The sequence below is a fragment of the Mastigoproctus giganteus genome, chromosome 4, assembly GCF_048544385.1.
Source record: "Mastigoproctus giganteus isolate SK-2022 chromosome 4, ASM4854438v1, whole genome shotgun sequence".
Taxonomy (NCBI): Eukaryota; Metazoa; Arthropoda; class Arachnida; order Uropygi; family Thelyphonidae; genus Mastigoproctus; species Mastigoproctus giganteus.
In genome coordinates, this window is record NC_143578.1 from 187,301,395 (window position 1) to 187,318,270 (window position 16,876).

Sequence of the window (16,876 nt, forward strand, 5' to 3'; positions counted from 1 at the left end):
TAAATTATTCTAACAAATGCTAATAACTAACCGCGAACAGCACTTTTTTTTTTTTTTAAAGGTTCTAGCCACTGAAATCCCAGGAAAGTAGGTGGCAGGACCTGCCAGAGTACTATATAGGTAACACCCGGCCGGCCTCCCCGTGGCGAGGTATGGTAACGTCGGGGCCCGGCGGCTAACAGGCCGGATGAACAATGGCACAACATGCTAAATACCACATGACCCATATACTTTTAAATCCCTGGCTTGTCCGATACAGTGTATATATGCGGAGATGGGAGAAATCCCCGGAGCCGTTAGACCCAAATATACCTATACCTGGTCGCCAGAAAATGCATTCAGTTTAATGGATTCTTCGGGCTTTTTCTTGAAATTCGTCCGTTATGGTTGACATGGAGGTAGAAGGTAAATTATCATCCTGCTCCATCAGTGGTGTATTTATGTTTGAGAATCTCTGAAGTCTTTTCCTTTTCTTCTGGCATTACATCTGTATTCTCCAAAAATTTATTCAAGGAATTAAATCAGTTTATTTCAATTTCTTTTCTAACATTTTTCCGTTTTTTGATCCCGACATCTGGAGATAAATATGTATGTAACGAGCTGTAAATTTTTGTACTGATTGAATTTTCAGAACAGCGGATCATTATGTAGTAATCTTAAATTTATGTGGATTATTAATGGTAAATGAATATTAGCATATATTAATTACACGATGTTAGTATTAGCAATAGCCACATGGTGTAAGAAAGCCTATGCTGCAGCAGCCCAAAAAAAAAAAAAATAAATAAAAATAAAATAAAAAAAGGCAACCTACGCGTTTCCCTCCTCCCGTAGGTCAATCTAGCTGACTTTTGAATGTCCCCAAACTGTCAGCCTCTTTCACCCATGTAGGTAACTTATTCCAGTAATTTATAACTCACTGGCTAAAATAAAACTTTCTGCAATACAGTCTAAACATCCCCCCCCGTAACTTGAAATTATGGCCCCTAGTTCTAGAATCATTTATAACCGTGAAAATTTCGCCCTCATTTATTTTACTGATGCCTCTCACAGCCTTAAACATCTCAATCAATTCTCCTTTAAGGTGCCTAATTTCCAAGCTCTGCAACCCACATCCAAGTCTTTCCTCATATGAACGCCCTTTTGCCGATCTCACCAGGCGAGTTACCCGACTTTGTACTCTTTCAAGAAGCACAATGTCTTTCTTTAGGTGCGATCTCCATGCTTGAACACAGTATTCCAAATGTGGTCTAACAATAGCCTTATATAATGAGATTATAACGTACTTATCTCTACTGGCAATTGTTCGATAAATCATCGAACGGACACTGGGCTTTCCTTCCAACCTATCTACAATGCTCAGAAAAAAAACAATGTCTGACTGTATCGTAACACCGCGGAGATGGGAGAAATCCCAGGTGCCGCCTGACACGAACATACCTTATGAATCGTAACACCAAAGCCCCTTTCCTCCACTACTGGCTTTAGTTCAATTCCACCAAATGTGTAAGTTATTTTAGGGTTGCTGTTACACTTTGTTGGATTAAAGCATAGCTGTCATTTTTCTGACCAACCCTGAAGTCTATCTAGATCATTCTGAAGAAGCTCTGCTTGGCGACGATCATTAACTAATCTTTACCAATCTTTACATCATCTGCAAATTAAGACATCACGCCCTCTATCCCTTCATGGATATCATTTATGAAAATGAAAAGCAACAGTGGCCCTAATATGATCCTTAGGGAACCCCACTTCTTACATCAACCCAATCTGAGGAATAATCATTTATCACAACCCTTTAACTCCGGCCCTGAAGCTATCCACCTAAAGATTTTCCCTGCGATTCCAACCTGTTCCAGTTTATAAAGTAACCGCTCATGTGGAATATTCACAACCTAATGTTAAAAAAAAAAATTAAATATATATAATTAAATAAATTATAAAATTAAATATATATTATAAAAAAATTGTTATTCATCTTTATGTTTAACGGTTATTCTTTTATTAAAATATTAATTGTTGAAGTAGTTTATTGTTAATTCTCGTAGTAGTAGTGGCATGTGATGCAGTAAAGCAAGCGTATGAGCTTATGCAGCATCAGCCAAAAAAAAAAAAACACTATTCCCTCCAAATGCCTGTCCAGTTCCTCCTTAAATTTATTCAACCTACCAATTCACAACGACAGATGGAAGTTTGTTACAGCAATTAACCACCCGCTGGCTAAAGGCAAATTTCCGCACATCTATTCTACATCTGTCTTTTCTTAATTTGAATTTATGCCCCCGTAGGTTCGTAATCTGAACAAGTGGAAGGATCCCATCAGAATTTAGCGTGCTCAACCCATTCAAGGCCTTATATACCTCAATCAGATCACCACGCAGGTGCCTAGTCTCCAGGTGCTGCAATTTGCAGAACTTAAGCCGCTCTTGGTAAGAGGATCCCTTCATTCCCCTCACCAATAAACGTGGTACTGTGATCTAAACATATTAAGTAAATTCCCATCAACCCAAAATAGTAAAAACATTCTAAGATGTGATGCGAGTGTGCAGTGCACAATTGTACTCGCTGGCTTTGCTACCTTTTGTGCTTGATGTTTTCATGAAGAAAAATGTCAAAAATCGAATTATTGTGATTTGTAAATCAGTAATGTATCTTAATCTCAATATTGAATTTTTTTATTTTTTTTAATTTACTATCATTGGTATCCTCTAACTTTCTACAGAATCAGTGCTTGCCCAATGATTTTATTAATTTCTGTATTTGACATTTACTGAATGTTGAATAGGCGAAGTCATGGTTACAGTTTAACAATCAGTTAGTGGAATCTTAACGATCAATTTGACATTTCCAGATTCAATACTTTCATCAGGAACAAGGAACTACCCTCTCCCGGACGGGCGGGAAAAGTTCCTTTACAATACCCTAAAATTTCATTACATCTAAAACAGACGTATTGAATTTTCAAGAAATTCTGGAGGTGTCTGTATGTGTAAGGTCTGTTTGTGAGAGGGGAACTCCACATCCAAGAGACTGAGACCGATCACCTAGTGGAAGAATGCAGGACAAATTCGAGCACCTTTCACAGGATTCGAACCCAGGTCTTTCGCACAGCAAAGAAAACTCGCTGTGCATTTGCCGCCATGGATTGCTCAAATGGTTGCTGATATTTAGATGTCATATGTCTATGCAGACTACTACAGAATGCGCAAAGTTGAGTGTTTCCAAGTTAATAAAAAAACGCGAGATATTTGAAATGTCTGTATCGGTCACAACGTTTCTCCTTTCACTAAGCACTTGCATCAGAATTGGAAGATTTTGTTAAACTGACAACATTGAATGTCGATTTCGTTTTGCTCGTTCTTTCGAAAACATTTCACAGTCCCATCCCTTCGGCTTGAACGTCATATTTATAGGTAGGTGTGTGTGTATCTGTATATATTTCCTCTGTTGCCAAGTACAAAAGTGCACGTGTTTTGAGTGATCGTGGTTCAAACCGCGTCACTACTAAATGCAGCTCTTTTGTTTCCTTCTATATTGTGAACTCCTGTGACCTTATGTGGTGCGTCGGAGTATAACAGAAAATTTATATATATTTGTGCCTAAGCAATGTTCGAGACTCATTTCTTAATTCAGAATGCACCTCATAATTTTAGACCTGACTGTTGGTTTCAATTCTTCTATAGTTGAAACCAACAAAATTAGACAGTCTGTTCATTTTACTCGTGTGACAACATAGTGGTTTTGCCATTCATCTGGAGAGTTCTGGGTTCGCGTCCCATCAACGACTGGAGTAATTTCCGCAGTCCTGGCTAGGCTAGCCAATCTGTATCGGAGAAAGTAGAGGATTCCTCCATAAGTTATTCCGGTTTTCATCAGCAAGAACTGAACCTGCATATAAACATAATACGCAGTAAACCATATGAACTGTCGCACTTCGACATGGTTAATCGATGCACCTGAAACAACCAACCTAAGCGTTTCCCTCCTCCCGTAGGTTGTTATCCAGCTAACCTTTGAATTGAATTCAAAACTGTCAGCCTCTACCACCTTAGGCAACTTATTCCAGTAATTTATAACTCGCTGGCTAAAATAAAACTTCCTGCAATCCAGTCTAAACATCTACTCCATGTAACTTGAAATTATGTCTCCTAGTTCTAGGCTCACATCTGGTGAGTATGGACTTGACATACCCAGGGTCCTGAGCTGGATATCATCTTTCTTGGTGATTCCCTTCTACTTTTGACTCTCTCTCTCTCTCTCTCTCTCTCTCTCTCTCACGATAACTCGGGAATTTTTTTTTCTTCCTGGTGCAGCATAAGTCTCAAGCTTCCTTGCACCATATGGTTATTAATAATAATCGTCAAATTATAACCGTCAAAATTTCGCCCTCATTCATTCTGCTTATGCCTCTCAGAGCCTTAAACACCTCAATCAAGTCACCTCTAAGGTGCCTAGTTTCCGATCTCACCAGGCACGTTACCCGTCTCTGGACCCTTTCAAGAAGCACAATGTCTTTCTTTAGGTGCGGTCTCCATACCTGAACACAGTATTCCAAGTGTGGTCTAACAATAGCCTTAAACAATGGGATTAAGATGTCCTTATCTTTACTAGCAATTGTTTGATACATCATCGATAGGACACCCTGGGCCTTCCTTGCAACCCCTCTACAAATGTTAGTTGGCAGTTTCTTTCCAACCACACAAAAAACCAAGGCCAATTTTGACTAACTAGAAGAAAATACAAATAAGTTCTTTTCTTTATATAATTCTTAGAGACAGGGCCGTCCAAATGGGGGTGCACTGGATGCGCCGCACCAGGGCCCCCAATCGAGGGAGCCATCAAAGTCTCAACATAAATAAACCAGACCCCTTAATCCAGTTTGCATCCGGGCACCCAAGTACTTTTGCACGGCCCTGCTTAGAGATCCGAGGATTTCTCTCCACAATGACTTCATTCTGTTTTCTTAACGTTCACACATTGACAACACCTAACTCTACCACGCTTTCTTCAGAAAAAGGCACTCAAAGCCTTTGACTTTTTTTTTAATAATTACCTCTGTAATATAGCTTATTTCTAGAAAAAAAAATAAAATTCGTGCAGGGTGCTGCATTTCACGAACATTACCAGCTTGTGTTTTTTTTTTTAATTTAGCCATTACGACATAATGGCTATCAGCAGTGGCGTAGCCAGGGTAGAGGCAGTAGGTACCTTGCACCCCGTGACTCCGAAAGCTGGTATTTTGGCGGGTTTTTTTTTTGTGAATGTACCTGCTGACAAAAAATCCTGGCGATCAGTGAAGTCTGCAGAGCCCTATGAACCATCTCATTAAAATTTGCGTGACTAGGCTCTTTTGGCTACCATCTGAGAAAGTTCATACCCTGAAGAGAACGGATTTACGTGCTCTTCATGAATGTGACAAATGGCATACCGTTGGAAGTTAGCGACGGCTTCGTATAATTTCTATAGGATTTTCACTTGGCGCGTGAAATTCTTTATCTAAGTACACATAAAATATATGTGTTCGCTTGTTCGACTTTACCACGATCAGTAGTAAAGAATATTGCTTAATGGAGGATGCATTTTATATTGATCTTAGACATCATTTGAGTTCAATTCATGTCCTCACACCACACAAGCAATTCCTCATAGTTTTGGGTTTTAATTTTTTTTTATAAAGCTTGTGGCGAATATTGCAAAGAGCACTCCCCCCCCCTTCTCCCAGAATTATAAAATGTGCATGATAAATCTCTGGGGGGGGGGTGGAAGAGCGTCTTCCAACATTATTATGGTTACATACTCCTCAGATTTACGAACCTAATACCTATTGGAAGCATTTTAAACATCAACCCAATCTGAGGAATAACCATTTATCACAACTCTCTGCCTCTGAAGCCATCCACCTAAAGATTTTCCCTGCGATTCCAACAGTGTGAAATTTTAAGTGTACACATCTAAAGGAATTGGCGTTTTTCATTTATAGACAGAATCCCACGTACCAAATGAAAATCCTATAGAAATTATATGAAGTCATCACTAACTTCCAAAAGTATACCATCTGTCCCATAGATGACGCCACCATGCTCTGATACACTGTTGTATTAAAGTTCATAAAGATGTGCATAAATACATTCTCTTTAGGAGATATACTTTCTCAGATGGTGGTCACAAGAGCCCTAGTCACACTAATATTAATTAAGATAGTTTATAGTGCTCTGTAGACTTCACTGGTGTCATAATGGCTAAATAAACAAATTAGTCATGGTATTGTGCATCTTTCCAAAGGTAAATTTGCGAAATGCAGTGCCTTAATGCATCTTTTAACTCGTAACGATATGAAAGATGAAGATTTCATCCACAGCAGGAATCTTATATTTTGAAATAAGTTTTATTGTAAAACCTTCGAGGCTATCACTGAGTGCCTTTTTCTGAAGAAAGCATGGTAGCAGAAGGCTTAACGAAGCTTTCCATTTTTGAAGGACTATGTGACCATTAAGGACAACACAACAATTCATTTAGGGATCCGAGGAATTCTTAGCACGATGGTTTCATTCTGTTCTGTGTTGTGCTTAATGTGAACATTAAAGACAACACAGAACAGAATGAAACCATCATGCAAATAAATCTTCGGACCCCTAAGTGAATGCACGACAAAAATAAACAGAACTTATTTGTATTTTCTTCCAATTAGTCAAAATCGGCCTTAATTTGTTGTGTGGTTGGAAATAAACTGCCAATGAACACTGCACTTGTTAAATTGTGTTGATAGCATTATTAGAAAATAAATTCACTGACCACAACACCAGAAGAAATTATTTGAGTGTCCTAAAAAAGCCATTGAAAAGTGTTGGCTTAACCAAATTAGAACAGTTGGTCTTTTTAGGGGAATTGGTTAACCACCTCAAAGTGTAATAGGTCATATGGTCTATCGTGTATTATGCACAGATGCAGGTTCGTAGGCCCATTTCTTGTAAAAGAAATAGATGATGATATTTCAGAATAATTTACGTTATATTTAACCTCTACTCATTCTGACTCAGACTGGTTAGCCTAGACTTCTACAAATGAGTGAAAAAACTACTATAATGTCAGAAGGGTAATCTTTACTAAATTTTGTTGAGATTTCAACAAGGGAATGATTAAAAGCAACACGCCAAAATGGACTCAGGAGTCTCTAAAAGTTTTTATTGACAAAGATTTAAAGCTTTTATGGAAGTCAAAATAAGCAATGGGATCTCATTTTTCTGTCAAGATAACACAGCAACCAAGAATAAAGTTCTAAGGTAAATTGGCCACGGAGATTCAGGCTAAGAAGTGAGGCCTAAAATTACGGGGTATAATCTGAATTAAGAGGTTTCGAAAAACGCTCAGGAACAAATAAGTTTTGTTTATACTCCAGGACAGCCACATAAGGTCAGAGTCGTTCACAAGATACAGAGAAATATAAGAATCATATTTAGTAGTCATGTGGGTTTGAACCACGATCACTGAAAGCATGTGTACCGTTGTCGTACTTGGCAACAGAGGCCAATATATATATATACACACACACCTATAAATATAACAGTGGAAGCAGAGGACTGTGAAATGAAACAGACATTAAATGCTGCCAGTTTAACAAAATGTTCAATTTGCTCATTTTTCTCTGAATGGCATGGAAGATATGGAAATAATTTTCGGTCATTTGATAAAAAGGACAGAAAATCAGAAAGACGCATTTAATTTGTTCCCTTTTGGACTGTTATCATACTAATAACTAAACTGTACATGCCACAGAATAAATAAAACAAATATTTTATTTCCAAGTAGGTAAAGGATAAAAAAAAATCAGCAATAAGTTTCCAATTCACTAACATATACGACCCCTTATATCTTGCAAAAGTCAGAGCATACAGCATTATCGCAAGTGCTTATGGAAGGAGAAACCTTGAGACTGATTACAAATGCTCGCTCACCAACTGGAATTGCTCTACATACAGTTTTGAGAATGCCCATACTTTTGGCATTTATAGCATCTTAAAGGGTTGGGAATGTATGGGCGAATGCGACAAAATAAATAACCTGCTTTTACAGAGGGTAAGTTTGGCGTATTGAAGGTAAGAATAATATTTCTAGTAGGTGTCAGTTGATTATCTTTTTTAATCATTATTCTTTTCGTTTCAATTACATTCTGTCCCTGCAGTTCTTGGGTTATTTCTCCCTCGGTGATATTTAATAAATCACTACTCTATATGACACCCTTAGATGAATTTAGGGTTGCGTGAGGAGATATTTTTACAGGAATTCCAGCAAAGCTTGTTAGTTGTAGAAGCTTTTCAGAATGTCTTTGATTCGTGGTTTCTATTAAAAGGTCTCCTGATTGCAGTCTCTTCACCGTCTTGGGAGATCCTGCAATACCCTCCAGATGTTTTTGGATGACAAAAGGAGACAAGTTACTCATAGGCTGACTACTTAACGAATAGAAAATTAAGAAAGATGGGCAGAGATGCTCCATCCGGTCAGTCTTCTGTCTCTTTGGGTTGTCATTTTCTGTATCAACATGGTCTATATTTGCCATGTTTGCTCCTTTTCGCCCTTGGCAAAAGGACTTATCTGCCAAGGTTTCCGGCCCCGTCACGGGGAGGTAGGGGCAGTGCCGCTAGGAGGCCAAGCGGTTTAAGTGTTAGTTGTTTAGTAACTAGAAATATATGGATAAATAAAAAAGGTGAGTTTCCTTTCCGTGTTCTAACTTGCGGCTTTTCAAGTATAGAACGGATTGAAAAATAAGATTGCTAAGAGAAAAGTGGGAACTTAGAAATAACTATTCGCTTTTGAAGATCACTCTATGGATTGCAGAAAATATCGCTTGGCACCCGGGGCCATGTGCATAGTGTTGAAGTGAAACTTCTTTAGTTGTACTCCAGGCAGTTTTCAAATGGGAGTAACTTGCGTTCGTGGATTGACAAAAAACGCAACGAAAATGAACCGTTGCCATAAGTAAGCTCATTACAGGCACTCTGAACAGCCAACTGTCGTCCTAAGATAATACACCGGTTTTCGTGCGATCACCGAAGTTCAGCAGCGTTAGGTTAGGTTAGTAATTGGGAGGGGGAATACCCGGTGCAGTTGTATTCATTTTTTCCTTTTGTTAACCCATGGAAAATATTCTTCCACTTTTCAAGTATCACCGAAGTTCAGCAGCGTTAGGTTAGGTTAGTAATTGGGAGGGGGAATACCCGGTGCAGTTGTATTCATTTTTTCCTTTTGTTAACCCATGGAAAATATTCTTCCACTTTTCAAGTATCATTTAATTTTGTTAATTGGTAAGGTAATAAAGTGTATATCTGTGCTTTATATCTTTACTTTTAATGGCTGTGGATAATATTCTTCCTATTTTCGCTTATTAGAATTAAATTGAATTCGTAAATGTGATCACAATGACTGGCGCTTACTACAAATCTTATAGTGAACGGTATTTTGTTATGGAGTGTCCATCGTAAAGTGACTTGATCATACAGTGAACCAATGGTAAAGCGGGGGTCCACTGTAGTGAGCGTTGTAAGGCGCATAGCGCATGTACACGTACAATGCATCCGTGGATTGACAAAAATCGCCAAGAAAATGCGACACGAAATGATTCATCCCCCGCCAATTTACCACTTTGTACCAGGTACAAGCGACGCATGACCTAATCAGTACCCTTACTGAATTGCGTCATGCTATTTCCTTCATCATTCTCCACCGTATTTCATAAAAAAATTCGATGGAAAAGAATTTATAATGTAACGTGCGGAAGACTAATAGTGAGGGTTGTAAGGCGTATAGAGCACGTATACATACAATGCGACCACCTCCATTGAGTACAAAGCAGAGATCTAAGCTATTTCGACAGCGGAAGAAATTATAGCGTGCGATAGAGTTGAAAAAGATGGCGGAGAAGGTCCATCCAGATTTACACCTTTCTTAAAATGAGGCCTCTACACCTGTATGCAATACTCAAGATGCAATCTAACTATTGCCTTGTACAAGAGATAATCGCCTCTTTATACAAGGGTGACGCCAGAAGTTTTTGCAATCATATAATTTTATTAAAGTTATTTACTTCAAATTTTTACAGTTTCTCAAAATATTCACCCTTAGCATCTATACAAGTTTTCATCTTTCTAAACCAACTATCGAAGCAATTTGACCAATCTTCTTTGGAAGTCGTATTTATTCCACTAATAATGCCCGAAAAGCTTCATTATTTCAAATCCCCCCCCCCCCCTTTGAGTAGAAGTTTGACTTTTTGGAATAAAAAGAAATCACAAGGCACTTAAGTCTGGAGAATAAGATGGGTGACTAAAAAGTCTGAAGCCAGAGTTGAAGCGCAAGGCCTCGTGTTGTCATGATGAAACAAGATACTTTTGAGGGTTTTTTTTTGGGTCTGTTTTGAATGTTTTTTTGAAGAACTTTAGGAAGACATTTAGTAGTATGCTACTCACTGTTTGTCTTTCAATCTCCTGCTTTACAATTTCGAAAAGTATACTTTTTCTGAAGAAAAAAAGCAACCATTTGTTTTCCAACACTTGTGGCTCGGCAAACTTTTTTGGGTGAAGATGTTGTTTGAGAGCATCAAGCTTTGTTTCTGGATCACAACTGTATACCCAAGTTTCATCATCTCTAACATTAACAGCCTTGGATTTGCCTTCAAACTTTTTAAGCATGAAACGGCACCATTGGACACTAGCAACTTTTTGATCATCACTCAAGCTGTAAGGCAGACTGGGATATGGTTGTCTGTGCAATGTTGGGGAGGCGTAGTAAATACATGGCTCAGAACTATTATCAAATAAAACGCATACAGTACTGTCTGTACCATTGAATTTTACCATTCGGCTGAAGAATAAACTGTCCTTCAGTGCCCCCCATCGAACATCTTTGGGATGAGGTTAAACGGAATGTCAGACATGTAGATCTGCCACAGTCCAATCTGGAATAATTATGGGACGGTACATCGATATCACTGCAATCTCTAGATGTTTTCAAGCACCTTGTAACATAAACAAATAATAAAATAAAATTTTCTGTTTATATTCCGGGACGACCACACGGTCAGAAGAGTTCACAAGATAGAGAGAATACAAGAAACAGCACCGTATTTAGCAGTCATGGCTTGAACCCCGGTCACTCAGGTACGACATCCATGCCCCAACATAGGCAAACTGTTCTGCAATCCTATTGAGGTCTGAACTGTAGTGAGGTGGTCCTACTTCAATGTCCTAACAGTGTATACCGTACAATAACATAAAAATTACCTTTTAAACTTGTTAAACAAATAGTCATCCGCTATTATTATTATAAAGTAAAAATTTAAGCATTCAAATTAGTTCTAAAAAACTTTTGAAATGTCGAGGATTAAGTTTAATTCTTCACTTTTAAAACAGTCAAATGTCAGTAATTAGAATTTAAATTTAGCAATGTAATTTTTATTTTTCAGCAGATCCGGAACTATACAATAGCTCAACTTTGAAACAAATCATTTTCTCTTGCAAAGTTTAATATTACGAAAGTTCGGCATTGAGGAAAAACTTCGTGAAAATAAAATAATTACGCTGTCAGTCGATTATTTAATTATATTTTGCGCTGTCTTCCAACAAGGAACATTCCTTTCCGATGGTGCAAGTAATCCATTAGGCTTTACATTCACTCATAAAAGTACAATACCAACAATCATTCAAGAATTCGCTATGCAAACGTTTCTATTTGCAGCGTAGATAAAAGCTGCCAACCTTTTTGTTATTTTAAAAGACAAGTACGAGGCTTCTTTCAAACACGTTGTTATGGCACTTCCATAGCTTAAAGCGATGTTGGATGAAATAAGGGCATTAGACGGGTAGCTATTAAGTTATCAACAACCGACCAGTTCCAGTTTTGAGGCTGAGGTAAGGAATGAAACCACATTCTTTAAAGCAAGGCACAGGATAATAAGAAAGAAGCAGTCTGTAGTATGATCCTCTTTTGAAACATTAAACGCATGATTAAGGTAATCATTAAGGTAAAGTAATCATATGAAGTTTTACTGATAGTATACTCCGTTCGCGTGATTCATTCTTACCTGCCTGTATAATTTGAAATTATATGAAAAGGGGAGAGCCCATAACATTTAATGAAACGGAGAGCCGAAATCTAGACCCCGACTTACACTTGGCAACTACTGACGGCATCAAGTAAGTTCTGCTTTTGTTTTCGGTTTAAAAGTTCTAATTTGTCTTCTGCGATTTCGTAATTATGTTGGGCTCGAAATTTGTAATAAAAGATGGAAATACCAAGTAATCTACATCAATAGAACGTATGCAATTTGCTATAGTTTTAAGTGGGGTGTTTTAATTAGTGGCTCCTGTCAACACGGAGTCATCACAGGATGCCATATTAACAATCTGTTTGCGCCACTGCAGCAGAACCAAAAACATTACATCAATGGTGGCGACATCATCGCCGAAATGGAAACGATGGGGTAAACTGTAGAAACAGCCGGCAAGGTTAGTAAAAGCTTAATCCAACATTACTTCTTTGCTGTAAGTACATGAGGTGCATAAGTTCCCAGTTTGCATTAAAAATTTGTCACTTACCAACTATTGCATACCATCGTAAAAAACCAGCTGTATTAAGCCACCCTGATTTGAGAAAATTTAGACCCTTAAGTTGAAAAGTGTAGTTGTGGTAAAATCTGTGCTGAAAGGGTGGTGATTTCATGGCATTTCGGATATCCATAGTAAACTTGAAGGGAACGTAAAACGGGGTGGAGGTCCAGGATATGGTTGTGATAATAGTAGAATTGCCAGACTTTCTGAATCAAAGTATCAAGGGGGCTACTTCGGGGGTGATAGTTTGGAACACCCGCTAAGTGTTTGTTCTTTTTTAAAATCAAATTCTCGACTCTGTCCAGAAGGGAATAACGCAGCGATTCCTTACTCGCAAAATCGTTTTATCGTGAATACACACACACAATTTCTGTCTTATACCAAAAGATTTCATGAAATCTAAGTGCAGTATTTGATATCAAAATTATTTTTTGCATCCAGTTCCTTGTTTTTCTGCATCACAATTATTCAATTAGATTGGTCAGACAAGATTACCTCTTAATAAATCCATGCTGTGATGGCAGTATAATTGCATTCGTGTCTCGTTGGTACTGTATTACTTCTTTAACCAGTGACTCCATTATTTTCCCTGGAACAGAAGTTAAGCTAACAGGTTAGTAGTTACTCATATCAACTTTTGATCCCCCTTGCGAATTGGGGATCTTAGCACATCTACAGTCCACAGGGACCTACCTAAATCCAGAGACGCTCTCATAATTATGGCTAAGGGATTGCTTACCTCTTCTGCTGCTGATGCAAAACACCTACTCAGTTTCTCAGCAACCTGAGCAGGAGTATCAACAGTTGCACCATCTATATCAAGGTGAGACCAAAGGGATTCAACTCCTTTGTTCTACTGTTAACATAAGCAGAGGCGGACTGGATCAAAAATTCTTATGGGGGGAAAATGAAAACAGAATGTATCGGAGGACAGAGTCTAATATATTGAAAATCACACAAGCATTCGGCCCACCGGGATTTCCCAGGTAAATCTTATGGCCAGTCCGCCCCTGCATATAAGTAAAGAAGTCTTTGCTGCTTTTCTTGGCTAGAGCCTTCGACGTAGCCCAGTGGTCAGGAGCGAGAGTGCACAGCACGCGTTCCTTGAGTAGACCGAGGTTCATGCCCGTGATCATTAAATACGATAAATATTTGTATTGATGATTTATTGTAAAAACTCTACTGACTTGGTTGTTGTGCCAGAGTATAAACAGAAAATTTAATAATCTGCCTTAGCTTGCTTAATCTCCTTTGTGACTTCATCACAGACTAGTTTATATCTACCATAGGCTTTTGTATCACCTCGATTTATATGCAAACCATGCATTTTTATTCTTTTTCCAAAGTCTCATCAGTTCATCTGACATTTATTTGTCTAAACTTTGAACAATATTTCTTAGTTGGTATGAAGAGCTTAGTAGCTTCTACGATTACTTTCCTGAATGCTTCCCATTTAGATTTTGCTGTTGGTAACATCATCAGATGGTCCCCTGCCGAGAATTAAAAAAAAAAAAAAAACACTGTCTGAAAACCCTGTGGTCACCCTTACGAAAGCAAAGCCCTCCTCTTTACCCTGCACAGTAGGTATGTCTTTAAGTAAATCCCGCATCAGTACATTGTAATCAATGTCGCCCAGTGAATCCTTTATCATTAATAGAGGCATATGATGCAAGAAAGCAAGCTTATACAGCTTCAGCCAACTTCTCTAGATCCTATTGCAGTAACCTTCGTATCTTCTGCAAATTTGGACATTAAGCCTGATTACCTTCATCTATATCGTTGATAAATATACAAAACAACAATGGGTCCAACACCTGAACCCTGGGAGAATCCACTAATAACATTAGTCCTTCGTGGACTGTTATGTGTGTTTAATAATAGTATGTCTATTGATTACCACTCTCTCTGTCTTCTCCCACTCAACCATCCCTTTATCCATAGCAACAACCTGCCCTTAACGCCATACGTCTCCAATTTGTACAGCAGTCTTCCATGTGAAACGGTATCAAAAGCTTTCCTGGAATCCAAGTACTGTATATGATATCAAAATTATTTGTTGCATCCAGTTCCTTTTTGACCACATCGCAGTATCCAACCAAATTGGTCAGACAACCTCCCCTTAACAACTCCTCCCCCATGCTGTGTCTGAACTATAACTGCAGTCTTGTCAAGATGATCCTGTAGTGCTTCTTCAACCAGTGACTCCATTATTTTTTCCGGAACAGTGTAATTACAAACCTGTTACAGCTAACAGGTCTGTAATTACTTGTGTCGCCATTTGATCCGCCTTTGTGAATTGGGGGATACATTTTCACATCTCCAGTCCCTGGGGACCTTCCGAGTTCAAGGATGCTCTCATAATTGTGGCTAAGGGTTTGCTTACTTTCTTTGCAGCCTCCTTTAATATAACTGGATAGATCCTATCCATCCATCCTAATGTTTAACTTCAACAATTTCTCCTCCACTTTGCTCTCAATTATTACAAAGTCATTTAGCTCCCTGTTAGAGTTTAATAAGCTTCTGTTCTTCACTTCCCTAAAAAATTGCTCATGTGTGAATGTAGACGCAAAATACTTATTCAATAGCTTGTCAGCTATCAGGATCATCAACAGTAGAACCATTTGATAACAAGTGGACCAATCTGATTCATCCCCTTGCTTCTAGAGTTATATAAGTAAAAAAGTCTTTGCATCCTTTGCCAGACATTTCTCGCAGTCAGCATTCGCTTGCCTAACGTCCTTTGTGACTTGATTACAGACTAACTTATACCTACCATAGGCTTTTATGTCGCCTGATACTTTATATGCATTTTTCTTCTTTGCCACGAGTCTCAATAGTTCATCTGACATTCATTTAGGTATTTCTAAATGAACAGTATTTCTTCGTTGGCATGAAAAGCCTAGTAACTTCCACGATTAATTCCTCGAATGCTTTCCATTTAGAATTTGAGATCGGTAACTACATCAGTTGATCCCACCGTATTGAATTTAAAAATTGTCTGAGACCACTGTAGTCCTTTTCATCAAAGCAAAAAAACCTCCCTTTAACCTTGATAGTAGTTACATCTTTAAGTAAATCCCACATCATTACACTGTGGTCACTGCCACCTAGTGGTTCCTTTATCTGCAAATTCGTAACGCAAGAAGAATCACTGCTGATAATCAGATCAAGAGTATTACTGCCTCTGGTTGCCTCTCGACCATGTTGCTGTTGAAAACAATCATCCAATAAATCTACAAAAGCCTTGCTAGCCTGCGAGTGATGAACCCACAATTTCCAATCAATAACTGGGAAGTTAAAATCCCCCATTATAAGACACTCTGATTTACTGCATGTATATCAGAGTGTCTATTTCTCTGTATTGTTGTTCATTAGGCCTATAACTAACTCCTACTCTCATTTTCCCTTTCCTAGTGCTTATGTCACACCAAACTGAATCAACATTGCACTGTCCACTCATGTCAACTGGATGCACTACCTTATATGTTGTGTGTTTCTTAACTAACAGCATAACCCCTTCTCCCTTTCTATCCTGTCTGTTTATATTGTACTCCCCAAATTCCAATTCTACACTGCTTATGTCTGAGTGGCACCACGTCTCTGATATCCCAACAATATCCGCCTTTTTGATGTCTTGACCAGCACTTCGACTTCATCAAATTTATTAACTATACTCCTAGCAATGGTGTACATGCAAGTATACGTGCACTTGTTTTCACTCTTAGTTACCCTAACACAGCCCACGTATTTACTTGTTTCATGATGATTGCAGGTTCTTAATTCATCAAGAATCGCTGCCGATAATATGATAAGGAGTATTGGTTCGTCTTGTTGCTTCTCTAACATGCTGGTCTGGAAACAATCATCCAATAAATCCATAAGTGTTGCTACTGTTTGAGTGTCCATCCACAAGTTTCAGTCAATGTATGACGTTCTGATTTACTTGCCTACTCTATATGTCTGTACAGTTGATCATTATACTTATCGCTGTCATTATGCCTACAACACACTACTACTACTACTCTCATTTTCGTTTTCCCAGTGATTATGTCACACCAAACTGGACACAGATGCCCACTGGATGCATTGCCTTATATTTAATATGTTTCTTAACTAAGAGCATAACTCCTTCCTCATTTCTGTACATGTTATCAATCAAATTTTTCGAGGTTTTCCTTTGGGTTCTGTTCTGGGGCCCTCTAGTCTAGAACGCTGTTATACAAGATTGGCTTGTCCGTTCAGTTGAAAGCTGTAAGGTCATCGCATCTGCTAATGAC